Raw genomic sequence first — 14,724 nt, 5'->3', positions numbered from 1 at the left:
TCCTGGTCTCTGCACAGGGAATTTCCTGTGAATGTCTCTGGGAGGCCCTAGAGAATGTCTCCTGTGTGCACAGAAGCAAATAAATTGCTGCAGGTATGCCTACTACTCTGCTTCAGTGATATTATCTTTCCCATGGGCTAACCTCCCGTTTTCTGGTTGTCCTTCCAAGTATTACAAGCTCTATAGGCAGGTGTGGAAGAAGACACTGCAAAGGCAGTAGAAATCACTTCAGTCCCTGCTGAAGGAGTGCTCCCCCTCCCACTACTTTCCTTGCGGTGTGTCCAAAAGGAGTGTTCTTTGTACCTCACTGTGTAAAAAATTAGTAGAATCTTCGTTTTGAGTTTTATTTAGAATCCTGTCTCCCCTGGGTCCTCTGTGAGTGTGTGTGTGTGTGTGTGTGTGTGTGTGTGTGTCTGTGTGTGTGTATGTGTACCTAGAGTGGGTTAAGGGCATACTCTAGACAAAGCCACTACACTCCACCCGGGCCAACACCGCTCTGTCAACACGCTCCTTACTGAGGCGCTCATCTTTCTCTTCCCTTTTCTCAGGTAGCTTGAGTTAGTTCTCTTCGTAGGCATGACTCACTGACTCTACTGAACATAGCCATCTATAGAACTCCCAACACTCTTTCAGATTATAGGGTGTTTTCTAACCACCAGTAAGCCTCTTATTTGAGATTTTCCACAAGGGACTCTGCAGTCGTGACATAAAGGACATGTCTCTCTCAGATCTGTCTTCTTCCCCAGGTTGTCAAATGTTTCTGAGTACCTCTCAGACTCAAGCCAGGCTCTCATTTCATGGATATTTTCTCATGTAATCTTCTGAATCATCTTGTGATTTGGATATTTTATCCTCATTTTAAGGTTGGGAAAACTGAGTCCCATAAGTTTCAAGTGATTTATCCAAGGAAAATTCACACGTAAGTGTTAAGATGTGAATTGAGGTTTGCCTCCAAACCCAAATGGGCTTTAAATATAATGCCCCATTTAATAAAACTGAAAAATAGTATGTGTTTCTGGAATCATATAAGCAAACAAGCACTATTTTCTTTATTTCTTAAATGTCATTCGCCTATTTAACTTCTGGGTGCTTAGGGGAATATTTTCTTCAAGACTCATTGGTAACTCATGATAGAAAAGAATATGCTAACTTTCTAAATTATATTTGCTGTTTCCCCTAACTGGCTCTGTGACTTTGCCCCTTCCCTTAACAGCTGTACTTCTTGGCATTCTATTTATACTCCAAGGAATCTCAAATCTATATCCTCTGCTAAGATCTCCCTTCTGAGCTCAAGACCAAAATTTCTAGATACCTAATAGGCATATTCATGTGGAGACACAGATGTGCATCAAATTTAATATGTTGAGGGCTGTGCTTACTATCTCTTCTATTTGCAATATGTTGCCTCCCATAGTACCAGATTTGATTAATGTCACCAATCACTTAACTACAAAATGTAACCATGATCCAAATATCTCTAATCCTTCTTTTCCCTCAGCTTTCACTTCCAATCAGTCTCCACATTGTGGTGTTTTTCAAATGTCTCCCTTTCTTTATATTCATGATTACTGCCTTAGTTTCAGTCTCTGATTCCTTACTCCTTGCAATTTCTTTTCCAAATTGGCATTTATAATAAAGCAAATCTAGTTATACCCATTCTCTCATTATGTCCACTTAAAGTTCTCAAACGGTTCAATCCTACCCATTAATGTGAGTTTTGGAAATGTGGAGCTTTTTGTTGTCATAGTGATGGGAGACTCTACTGACATTTAATGGGCAGGGCTGATACAAGTTTCACAGTGCATGGACAATTCCACATGAGGAGGAATCGTGCCAATGGTGCAGGACTGTAGAAAACCCCACTGAACACTGAGTAGGTGGAAAGCAGACATATCATTATCTAACACTGAACCTTCATTCTATTTTACATGAAAACATCAAATTGCACCCTGTACCTGAATTTTCCAGAAGGTTTGTAACTGAGAGAAATAGAGAAAATCAAACTTTGTTTGTCTGGAACTTGGCCAAAAAGAGTTCACCATTTAGGCAAATTGTATCCATACAATCATGCAGGCAGTACTGTGGAGTGACCAATGCAGCACACCTGTATCAGTATGCCTTTGCAACGGTTACATTCATGAGTTTGGGTAGAGGGAAGAGCTTCTTACTATTTAATTTTTTATTGTAACTGTGCAGGAGGATTTATATATTGAAATACATATCTTTTTGTTATAAATTATCATCCCTCATTTGTCTTCTCATTACTGTTGTGAGCACTATTTTGTTTTTTGGTTTTTTGTTTTGTTTTGTTTTAATTATCTGTGTTGATAGATTATATTATCAATGAGTCTAAATTGAGAACATTAAGGAAACTGTTACAATTTTTCTTTAATTGAAATTGTTGAGTGGCTAGGGTTTAAAACTATTTACTCAATGTTGAATCGAATGTATCATGACATTAGTGGCCATCAACATGTGGTCCTTATTTACCTCCTTCACCCCTTCATATGAACACCCTGAGTTTCTGCTCAGATGCAGATATTTTTTTCTTTTTTTTCTTTTTCCTTTGAGACAGGGTCTCCCAGTCTATCGCCCAGACTGGAGTGCAGTGGTGCAATCTTGCTCACTGCAGCCTCAACCACCTAGGCTCAAGCCATCCTCTCACCTCAGACTTCCAAGTAACTAGGACTACAGGTACACACCATTATGCCTGAATAGTTTCTGTTTTTTGGAGAGACAGGGGCTTTCACCACATTGCCCAGGCTGTTCTGGAAATCCTGGGTTCCAGTGATCCAACCACCTCAGCCTCCAGAAGTGCTGGGATTACAGGAGTGAGCCACTGCACAGAGCCCAGAAACAGATTTTCATTCAGCCTGTTCTTTTTATCTGGAATAGCATTACTGTTTCAAATATATATAAATATATATGTATATATATTTATATAAATAGAGTTGTATGTAAACATTATTAAAATGATATATTACTAAAATTAATATATCTAATATATTAAATATATATTACATATTTAAGAATTTAAATATGATTAAAGGCATATATACCTTTAATAAGATTGTGTTATATACATAGCTTTAATAAGACATAAGTATATATATACTATTAATAAGATTGTAAGTATACATACATACTCAATAAAATTATAAGTATATATACACTTTTAATAAGATTTTTAGTATATAAACATACTTTTAATAAGATTATAAGAATATACGTACACTAGTCTGCAATCTTATAAGTGTATATATATATATATACACACACATATACACACACACACTAGTCCCCAATCTTATTAAAACACTCTTTTTGAAAGAAAATATATTTATATGTGTATGTGTCTTATATGTCTCATACGCTTACTGTTCTCTTTGGCCTATGGCTCTGTCTGGTATTCGGCTATTCCACATTCATTTTTCTTCCTAATGACAGCATGATTCCTCCTTGGATAAAATTTATTGGGATTACAGTAGGGAGCCTGGTACTTCCCTAGCTGAATAAGTAGAGGGTTCAATATAGTTCTACTGAAAATCACTATCTTGAAGTCCTGAGCTGAAGAAAAAATAAACAAACACAAATCCAAAAATAATTACAGTTCATGCAATTCACCCTCATTCTCTGAACAAAATATGTCTATTATGAGATCCTTCCTCCCTTGAGTTCTTCCTTCCTAGTCCTTCAGCATTGTCTTGCCTTTTACTCACTTTAAGCTTGTTCTTTAACTTTCTGCTGCTTCTATGAGCACTCATATCCTTCCCAAATTTTTATTTGATTGGTATCTACTCAGAAGTTATTGATTAATGAAGCCACACTTGGCATCTGCCACTGACAAAGAAACATAACCAATACATGTAGATTTAATGGTTTTTAATGCATGTGTGAAACGATGGAAAATCAGTCCAAGTATTATTCTCTTAAATGTGAGTATCCTGAAGCTCACTGAGAATAACTTGCATCTTCCCTTCACTCACTCTATTCCCAGCACAGTAGACATCCTGCTATTTCTTAACACACCAATTTTATATCCAACTCAAGGCACTTGCTTTAGGTGTTTCCTCTTCCTGGGAATCTTTTCACCTGGATCTTCTCATACTTTTATTCACTTCCATGGCTACAACATACAGTTGTGGGGTTTAGGCACTACACAAAGGCACTTGACAGTTAAGTCAAACGCAGGATGAAATGCAGCCCAAATGTTGGGCACTGACAAATGAACCCCAGGGCAGATCTACATCACAAAAAAGAAGGGACATCTTTACCAACACACTTAAATGTACCACACGTGCTGATGGAACTATTAACTTTTGTTTATTATCTTCTCAAAATCCTTCCAGAGACCTTGCCTGACAGCCACTCTATCTAAAATTGCCTATGCTCCCATGACAAACCCTTATTTTTATTATTGTTCAAATTACATATTACTTCTTAACCTTATAGGTATTTGTTTGTTGTTTACTATGTAAAATGTAAAATCCATTTAACCAGGGACCTTCTCCATATTGTTCACTGCCATAACCCCAGGACTTAGAACAGTACCTTTCACAGAGTTGAAGCTTAGTAAACATTTTTTGAATTGAATGAGTCATGTGGAATTAGGCATTTAGGATTAGAGCCCAAGTTACCAGATACCCAATTTACCTCATCAAGCTTGATGAATAATTTCAGCAGTAATTAACAAACATATACAATTTTACAATAAGTACAAACTAGAGTTCACATCAATTGTATATGTATGATAAATTTAAATAATATAATACTTTAGGGTTTTTTTTAAATAACTTTCTTCATAAGTGCCCATCTACCACCACAAGCAAAGCAAAATCTGCAATGTGCAAGGTTCCCTAATGAAGCTCTGGGTAAGCATGCCTTTGCTTCTCTAACTCTCTGAAGTTGTAAATCAGGGGACCAAACCAACATATTGTGCCAGAAAGGAAACTCCTAAGAACTTCAGCACTCAATACAGTTTGGAATGTTCAGACTAAAATACACTAAACTCTTGTCTTGCTTATGACATATTCCAACACACACAAAGAAGACTGTAGTAAAAAGTCTATTAATAATTATATTTCATAAGTTGTTTTATCCCATGAAGATGTTTTATCCCTCTTCTTTTCAACAACTGTAACTTTCACTTGTGCCAACTTTCCTAACGTCTGATGGTCTGCACTTTGGTTCAGCATTCTGTTAGCAACTTGGGGTTTGCCTCATTCCTGCATCTTTAGCAATTAACCTCAACATATTTTGGCAATTAGGAAATTTTGATTCTTCTAGTATATAAGGCATACTATATAAATAAAAATTCCATCTCTGCTCAAAGTAGTGACTCAAAATAACTTATTCCTATGAGCCCAGGTCTTGGGCTGAAACTGTCTTTGAAATCAACAAAGCAACAATTTCTCTTGTAAAAGTTTCTGAATTCAAGAGAATAAGGAAGACAAAATTATGTTCATTTAAAAAAATAATGCAGATGTCTTATTCTGTTTTCGAAGGGGAAATACTTGAAAGAAGAAAACTATTACTAAGAATTGCAAATTAACATATTTATACAGAAAAAGCCAAGCTAAGCAAATGAGAATGTTTCTTCCCATTAAAAGAAAAATATTTTCTCTAAATGCTTTGTAATTGAAGAATCAAGGCATAACGTCTATTACTTCTTAATACATCACTCAAAATACATCTCAGAGTAGAACACTTAGCTAAGAGGTCTTGATCTTTTTCTCCCTTAATCATACTACATACTCGGTTTTATATTATTTTATTCTAGAAGTAACTAGAATATCAGCGAAGTCATTAAAAGGTCAATAATAAGACTTTCAAAATAACATGGACAGTTAGCTTTACATATTTGCGTATTTTAAGAATTATTCATCAGATAAATTCCATCTGGTTCAAGTTTCAAGACCAGACATTCATTTATGTAATTTATGCAGGGATATGTGACCAGCAATAATAGACATTCAAACTAAAATTCAAAAGTATGGAATTATTCAAAAGCCCCCCTCCCATTAAATATCTATGTACTTGCTGACTGCTCTTAACAGCTTTACCTTGTCTATTAGCAGCATTAAAGCAAGTGAGCTAAAAGGCCTTTTATTCAGCGATGTTTTTGCAGATTAATTAATGCTACTTTTCTCAGCATAGGTAATAAAATGTGGCTATTTTACATGTAGTATTTTGCAGCCTAAAACTTTGTTTTTACACATCATCATTAATCTGCTTTTCTTTGGTTGGTATCATGCAGTTGGTTGCAAATGTTAATTAGATATGTTAATCGTGTGTGTCAATCTATAACAATAAGCAAGCAGAGAAACATTTCTTTAAAAAGTTTATTATTATTATTTGAGCTCTCCCCTAACCCCTACTTCTGTATTTCAATTCTAATTATCTCAAAAGGTTGTTTTCTAGAAAATTTCACATTTGGCTATCTCCCCAAACCTCATAAAAATGTTACTCCCTCTGGCTTATTTAGCCAATCATGACGTGTAAAGACACACAGCCTAGATGTGCAGCTAGAAGGTTATCATAAGAGGTGTGGAATAGGAAGTAGAAAGAAGCCTCTAGAAAACCTGAACACTTCTCTAAACTCTAAGTACTTTTTTTGCTTATTTCATAGCATAGTATACACGATCTGTGTTACAAATTTTGCAGTTGGCTGGCTTTGCAGAGAGGTTTGTACCTCTTTGAACTCGTCAGTTAAAGAAGATTTGCTAACACTTTTTTGGCAACCGGCAGCCTTTACCTGTGTTTTCTATTCCAGTTAATGTTTTTTCGCTCCCACACTTGTTTCAGGTTTAAAACTTGAGCTATTTTAGGTTTTTCCTTCTCCTTTATTCTCTATTTTCAAACGCTGGGCACATCCTTTAAAATTGATGACTAACTGATTAAGTACTTGATTTTCCAGCACCTAGCAGGTGTGAGATGTCTGGTACTTACTGGGGGCAATTAAAACGTTGAGATTTTCCTTCTTCAAGAGGCCAGACACGGTGGCTCATGCTTGTCATTCAGGCACTTTGAGAGGCTGAAGTCAGGGATCACTTGAGGCCAGTAATTTGAAAACAGTCTGGGTAAAAAAGCGAGACCCTCTTTCTGCAAATAGTAAAATAAATAATTTTTTTAAAAAAAACAATAGCCGGGTGTGGTGGTGCATTCCTGTAGTCCCAGCTACTCCAGAGACTGAGGTGGCAGGGTTGCTTGAGCCCAGGAGTTTGAGGCTGCAGTGAGCTATGCACCCATTCCACTACAGTACAACCCAGGTGACAGAGAAAGCCCATGTCTCCACAGAATGAAACAAACAAAACAACCCCCCCACACACAAGACTTTCTTTCCTGCCAGAGGATCTTACTCAGTGACTCCCCACTTAAATCCAAATCTTTCAACCTAATTCTCAGGTGATCAGTTTTCAGTCTGGCCCCAGTCTAGTCTGTCTTCAATGCTATACTCCACCACCCAGTAACACCTCCAAACTCCTAAAGTCCAGTTACACCGATCTATTCAAAATCTCCAAGTGAGTATCTCTGTTTATTTTTGCCCCATCACTTATTGATAAGTGATTCTAAAAACATTTATTAGGACCTAATACATATTAAGCATAGTGCTCATAGTGCTTAGGATATAAAGATAAGTCAGACATGGTCTTTGTCCTTACAAATTCCATTTCATTGGTAAAAGCAGACCAGTAAACTAAAAATCCCAGAGTAGTAAAAGAGTAGAGGGTATATGAATAGAGTTTAAGAGAAAGAAATTCAACCTTCAGTCCTTCCTACCAAAATGTTGCCTACTTTTCAAGTCCAGATTGAAAGCTTATGACACTATGAAACTGTAAAATGACAAAAATACTACCTGTCCGTCTTTATTCTCTGCTTAGTGAGCTTCAGTCTTTTTATAACATTAACTATTGCCTGAAATTGTTTAATACATTTTTTATTGTGTGCTTTGTCCATAGAGGGTAGAATTTCTAAGGGCAGAAATTCTATATTTACATGTTTATTTATTCCTGTGTTCAATGAGTACTTACTAATTTCCTATCATATATTCCTCATGTTATGTCCAACACCTGCACCAATAATAGTTCTTGACTCATAATAGGTTTGCAGTAAACGTTTGGCAAATGGATGAATATATAAGTAAATGAAACTTCCCAGATGCATTACAATCTCTCTCTCTTCTGTTCTCCCATTGATCTTTGTTTTTCTTCTCCAAGCTTCTTTTTGGTGTTGTATTTTATTTAAATTTGCACAAGTATGTCACACCACTAAATTATGAGTCCTAGAGGAAAGGGAGCATGGCATCCGTATTTGTATTCCCACACATTGTCTAGCTAATTGTAGACACTTTAACAATTGAAATGAACGGCCAGGCATGGGAAACAGAAATTTAGACCTATTTATTTATGGAGCAAAGTTAGTCTATTTCTTACATTTGAGTGTCTATATTTTCCTAACTGGAATCCCTCAGGCATTGCCACTGAGCCCTTTGTGCCTTGTGCAAATATGACTATACAAATTAGTTTAGATGAAGTCTTTCCTGAAGCAAGTCCAACACATAAAATTCAGAATTAATTGAAGAGAGAAAATTTAATGAGTTTTTAAAAGATTTACTCTACAAGATGATTCACTATGAATTGTAGACTTTCTTTTTTTAAAAAATGTAAGTTGTTCCTCTAGTATAATCAAAATAAGTATTAATCTACAACAATGAAAAGGTTATAATTTTTACACAGATTTTAAGAACACATAATTGTTTAAAATAAGTGTGTATGCAAACTCTTCTCCTTCAATCTCAGTCCCCTCAAGGATCTTCATTGGGAAAAAAAAAATCAGGGGCCATAAACTATCATCAAAATGTCCAGTATAGTAGAAAGAAGCAAACTATTTTTTGCCAATGTATTAACAAGCAAGCATGGGTGTTTGGTATTGTTTGGGGATTTCTGCACTGGTCCTCTATCCACTTTTCATGCATCCTTCCTACTGTGTAGATATCAGAAGACTGAACAAAGAGGCTTTTAATAGTGAAGGAAATGTGAAGGTCCTCTTTATTTAAGGGAAGTGAAATTAGTCTAAGTCCCCAGCGTCATGTCTTCTCTCCTTTTGGCCTTGCCATGGCTGGTCCAGATCTTCAGCGGTATAGGACAGGCAAGAAGGCGGTGGCCCCAGTTCCAAATGAGAGAGATTACTAGCATTTACTGGACACGACTTTTATGCTGGGATCCATGCTAGTCCTTGCATGGACACCATCTCATTTAATCCTTAAAATAATTTAATGCAAGAAACACATCAGACACAGAGAAACAGAGGCATGCAATGAACAAAGGAAACTAAGACATAAAAAGGAGAAAGAAAATGACTATTCATAGCAGCAGAAGAGGAATGTACACTACCAGAAACAAGTCTTATAAAAAATTTAAATTATTTCCTTTTTTTTTGAAACAGGGTCTTTCTTTGTCACCCAAACTAGAGTTCAGTGACATGATCATCACTCACTGTAGCCTCCAATTCCTGGGTTCAAGTAATGCTTTTGACTCAGCCTTCCAAGCAGCTGGTACTACAGGTATGTTCTACCATGCCCAGCTAACTAAAAACAAAAAATTAAGAGACAGGGTCTTGCTATGTTGTCCAGGCTGGTCTTGAACTCCTGGCTTCAAAGGATCCTCCTACCCTGACCTCTTATAGTGTTGAGATTACAGATGTAAGCCACTGCACCTGACAAAAATTAAAGCTTAAAGATAAACAGAACTTAACTGATTAGCATCTAAATGCTTGGCATTCTTCAGCAAACCTGACAAAAACAAGCAATAGGGAAAGGATTCTGTTTTTAATAAATGGTGCTGGGAAAACTGGCTAGCCATATGCAGAAAACTGAAATTGGATCCCTCCCTTACACCTTATAAAAAATTAACTCAAGATAGATTAAAAACTTAGATGTAAAATTCAAAATCATAAGAATCCTAGAACAAAACCTAGGCAATACCTTTCAGGACATAGGCATGGGCAAGGATTTCATTATGAAAAGGCCAAAAGCAATTGCAACAGAAGCTACAATTAAAAAATGTGATCTGATTAAACTAAAGAGCTTCTGCACAGAAAAAGAAACTATCATCAGAGTGAACCAGCAACCTACTGAATGGGAGAAAAATTTTATAATCTATCCATCTGACAAAGGTCTAATATTCAGAATTTAAAAGGAACTTAAACAAATGTACAAGAAAAAACAAACAACTCCATCAAAAAATGGGCAAAGGACATGAACAGACACTTCTCAAAAGAAGACATTTATGCTGTCAAAAAACATGAAAAAAGCTCAACATGACTGATCATTAGAGAAATGCAAATCAAAACCACAGTGAGATATCATCCCATGCCAATCACAATGGTGATTATTACAAAGTGAAGAAACAACAGATGCTGGTGAGGCTGTGGAGAAATGGGAAACGTCTTACACTGTTGATAGGTTAAATGGTAAATTAGTCCAACCATTGTGGAGAAAGTGTGGTGATTCTTCAAGGAGCCAGAAATACCATTTGACCCAGCAATCAATCCCATTACTGGGTATATACCCAAAGGAATACAAATCATTCTACTATAAAGATACATGCACACGTATGTTTATTGCAGCACTATTTACAATAGCAAAGACATGGAACCAACCCACATATCTATCAATGAGAGGCTGGATAAAGAAAATGTGGTACATATACACCATGGAATAGAATGTAGCCATAAAGAAGAATGAGATCATGTCCATTGTGGGGACATGGATGAAGCTGGAAGCCATCATCCTCAGCAGACTAACACAGGAACAGAAAACCAAACCCCTCATGTTCTCACTCATAAGCAGGAGCTGAACAATGAGAACACATGGACACAGGGAGGGACAACACACACTGGGGCCTGTCGGGGGGTGGTGAGGAGGGAGAGCATCAGGACAAACGGCTAATGCATACGGTGCTTAAAATCTAGATGATGGTATTTTGAGATTTATTCATTTGGCTTGTATCAGAGTTCTTTTTATTGCTAAGTAGTATTCCACTGTGTGGACACAACCCAACTTGTTTATCCATTCACTTGATGAACATTTGGTTGCTTTGACTTTTAAACTATTGAAAAACGAGCTACTTTGAACATTCCTGTACATGTCTTTACATGAACATATACTTTAATTTCCTTGGAAAAATGCCTACAAATGAGAGGACTATCACATAGTCCATGGATGTTTAACTTTATAGGAAGCTGCTAAACTGTTTTGCGATGTGGTTGTACCAATTTATATTTCCATAGACTGTGGACTAGAGTTTCAGTTCCTCTACATTATGTTAACAGCTCTTGTAGTCATTGTTTCCAATTTTGGCCATTCTGGTAAGTATATAATTGTGATTTTTCTTTATATTTTCATAATGACTAATGATGTTGAGCATCTCTTTCATGTTCCTATTTGTCATCTATTTAGTACCTTCTTCGGTATCTGTTCTAAATTTTTGTCCATTTTTTAATTGGGTTGTTAGCTTATTACTGGGTTTTAGAGCTCTGGATATACTCTTTATTTTTAAATAAACACAAGAAAATGAAAAAGAAAAAAAAAATCTAGATGATGGGTTAATAGATGCAGAAAACCACCATGGCACATGCATGCCTATGTAACAAACCTGCACATTCTGCACATGTATCTCTAAACTTAAAGTAAAATAAAAATAAAAATAAAAATTGAAATTAAAAAATAAATGCTTGGCATTGTACTGAGCATTTCAAATACAAAATAGAAAAAGCAAACAAGCAATTTGTTTGTAGTAAGATGGATGAAGATTTGAGTTCCTACTCTCTAAAAAAAAGAAAAAATCTAATGACCTCAGGCACATTGTTTAACATCAGATTCCATAGATTCGGATTTTTTTTTTCTGTAATATTGATATGGCAATATCCCCTCCAGAACTTGTTGCTAGAATAAAATAAAATAATAAAGTATGAATAATACAACTAAAAGAGTAACACATAGAAAATGCTGAACAAACTGGGCTGTTAGTAAACTTCCGGTAGATTATTATGTTGGAAAGATGCATAATGTTTTTAAATGACAAAGGCATCTCCTTTATAGAAATATTAGACTCACAATGCTATCAAACATAGGAAAAGTATAGAAACCTCTTCATTGGTTTTTACTTTATTGATATTGCTGGATCCTACAGAGGTAAAATATTAGAGGCACAACAAAGATACTAACTTAAACTTTCATATATCTTTACTTTTTACCAAGATTCTACCTAAATAAATAGCCCTGCCCTTTAATAAGTCATTAGACTTTAAGAATTCACAAGGAATCATGATTATTATTTAATGAATTCCTTTGCTTTTGGATAGGCACTGTACATATAAATTATATCCCTGAAGACATCACTTTCATGTAACTCTTAGTAAACATTGTCTATGACTATACCAGCAATAGGCCAAATGAAATGCAAAGGTTGTTTGCAGATTTTTGCACCAATACAACAGAAACTTTTGGAAGCTGGAAACTAGCAGTAAAAAAAATCCCTCTCCTGTCTAATAGGAATCATTTCTTCAGCACCCTCTGCCTAGTTTAATTTCCATGGGGACGTGGGGGTGGGGGCGGATTGAGATCTTAAAATGCTACCATGACTCAAATGCATTTAAAAAAAATTATATCCAATTTATTTTTTAAGCAATACATGTTCCTAACAGTTTGAGCTAATCAAATGTATTTTGTACTTGGAGTAATGGCTATATAGGCTATTTTACTAGAATATGTTCAGCTCTGTTCCCTACAGAAATCTTGAGTACAAAATCTATCCCTCAGAATTTTTACAGATAACATCAGAAGATATTCAACAATCAAGAGCATTTCTTATTTATTGAGTCATATATCAACAGTTACCTGCTAGTCTCCAGCCTCAGTGAAGGTCAAACAAATGGGTTTTAACTCAGAAAAAGGCCAAATCCTAAGGGAAGACTAAATATACGTGAATGGCTCCAGAACTTCGTGAAATATTTCCTAAACATTTGTTAATAAAAGAAACAGTTTAGAAGAGGAAGGTAATTATTGTAGTCAGTGTTTTTTATGGGCTACATTATCCTTTTTAATTCTCATATTAATCCTAGGAAGTAAGTTTTGTTCATCTTTTTTACAGAATAGGAAAACAGAGGATGAAAGAATTGACTGGTTTGTCCAACCCTCTACATATAAAGTATTAGAGATTTTGATGTTTGTGTGATTTTTCTTTTAAATATATTCTACATAAAGAAATAGGATTGCTCATTACTAAATCTTGAGATTAGAAGAATTAACAAGCTAAATCTTATGTATTTCCATTTTTCTTTTTGTAGCATTTTGAAAAACTTGGACTAAATTTTCATGAGAGTATATGGGGCATAAGACACCCTGAATCTCCAGGACTTTAGTCACAAACAAGGTCTTAACTGGAAGTTAAATTTGGGATCTTGTTTCAACTCTACACTACTCTTGGTTAGAGAACCCTATATGTAGACCTCTTGGTTGGTTAAACTAACAGATTAGTAAAAGAGGAGACTAATTTAGATGAGGAAGTGGTGAGGTATAGCATTTATGTGTTCAGAGCCCTTATCCAAAGAAACTCGGAGACCTAGAATCATATCTTTCTCTGCTAGTTATTGGTAATGAAGCCTAAGAAAAGTTACTTTGAGTCTATTTGTCTGTTTCCTCCTTTAGAAAATAAAGATGGCAATAAAGATGGAGCTTATGGCATTGTTGTGGTAATTAAATGAGAAAATTTATGTGTTTAAAGAGAGTACTTCACACACAGTGTGCACTTACTAAATACTAGCCGACATTACTCGATGGATTTGATTCTAAAACCTATTTCAATTCTGGGATTTTTGCAAGTCGAAACTGTATGCAATTCATTATGGTCGAGGATTCCAGAAGAAAGGCAATCTAGTAACTTTGAGGCTATAGTTGTATATGTCTCTCAATTAATCTCCCTGTTTTCAGTGGATGTCTTGGAAGGAGTGCTTGCAGGAAGAAGAAATAAATGGGAAGGTAGAGAGAGAAAAGGTTAGCAAACAAAGTGAAAAAAGCAGCTTTACCTGTATGTGAAGGTGATGATGTTTTCCTGTAACAAGGACTGATGGCAATCTAGGTATGAAAGTGAGTAACGGCGTGTTAGGTGACGATGTTACCAAAGAACACAAGTACCATGGAAAAAGACGTGTAGAGCTCTTTAGTGAACTTAGAATGACCTAGTTCTTTGAGAGAAAATTTAAAATACACTTTCTAAATGCTTTCAAAAAAAAAAAAAAAAAACCTTAAAAATAGATCATCAGAAACTTATCTGAGTTACGAAGAATAAAATGACAACTTTCCTTATATTCACTCTCTGGGTGAGGTCCTGCCAGTTGGATACTGACTCAGCACCCGAGTTTTCCCCTTCATACTTCACCAGTTGTAGTAATTTAATGATTGTTTTCTACATTTTTTTTCATAATAATGTAAATTCCTTCATGATAAGAACTATACCTGTCTTTTCCCCCATTAGTCAGAATCAATGGAGTTTTTATTTACTAACAACTTTCCCTAGAAGTGTGTCATGTTAAAAATAGCATCAGTTCTCAGTTATCTACCTTATGAAGAGGCACCACAGGCAGAATCAATAAAAGACCATAAAAATAAAGTTTCTGCTCATCTTTCCAAGCATGAGGTTAAGAAAGTAAGCCCCAATTATAATA

General features: G+C 35.6%; 1 protein-coding gene across 37 annotated transcripts in view; it reads right to left on the bottom strand.

Moving 5' to 3' along the window:
- LRRC4C (leucine rich repeat containing 4C) overlaps window positions 1-14,724 on the bottom strand; it is a 1,324,460-nt gene that overhangs the window by 1,180,393 nt on the left and 129,343 nt on the right. For 29 of the 37 annotated variants that reach the window (XR_012423317.1, XR_012423318.1, XR_012423321.1 and 26 more), the window contains exon 2: window positions 6,949-7,101. The exons of the other annotated variants lie outside the window; for them this stretch is intronic. The gene's annotated coding sequence lies outside the window, so the exon portion shown is untranslated. The remainder of the gene's footprint in view (window positions 1-6,948; window positions 7,102-14,724) is intronic. 37 annotated transcript variants of the gene reach the window in all.

This window comes from Macaca fascicularis, chromosome 14, assembly GCF_037993035.2.
Source record: "Macaca fascicularis isolate 582-1 chromosome 14, T2T-MFA8v1.1".
Taxonomy (NCBI): domain Eukaryota; kingdom Metazoa; phylum Chordata; class Mammalia; order Primates; family Cercopithecidae; genus Macaca; species Macaca fascicularis.
Note: the sequence above shows the minus strand (reverse complement) of the source record. Positions and strands in the feature narration are given on the sequence as shown.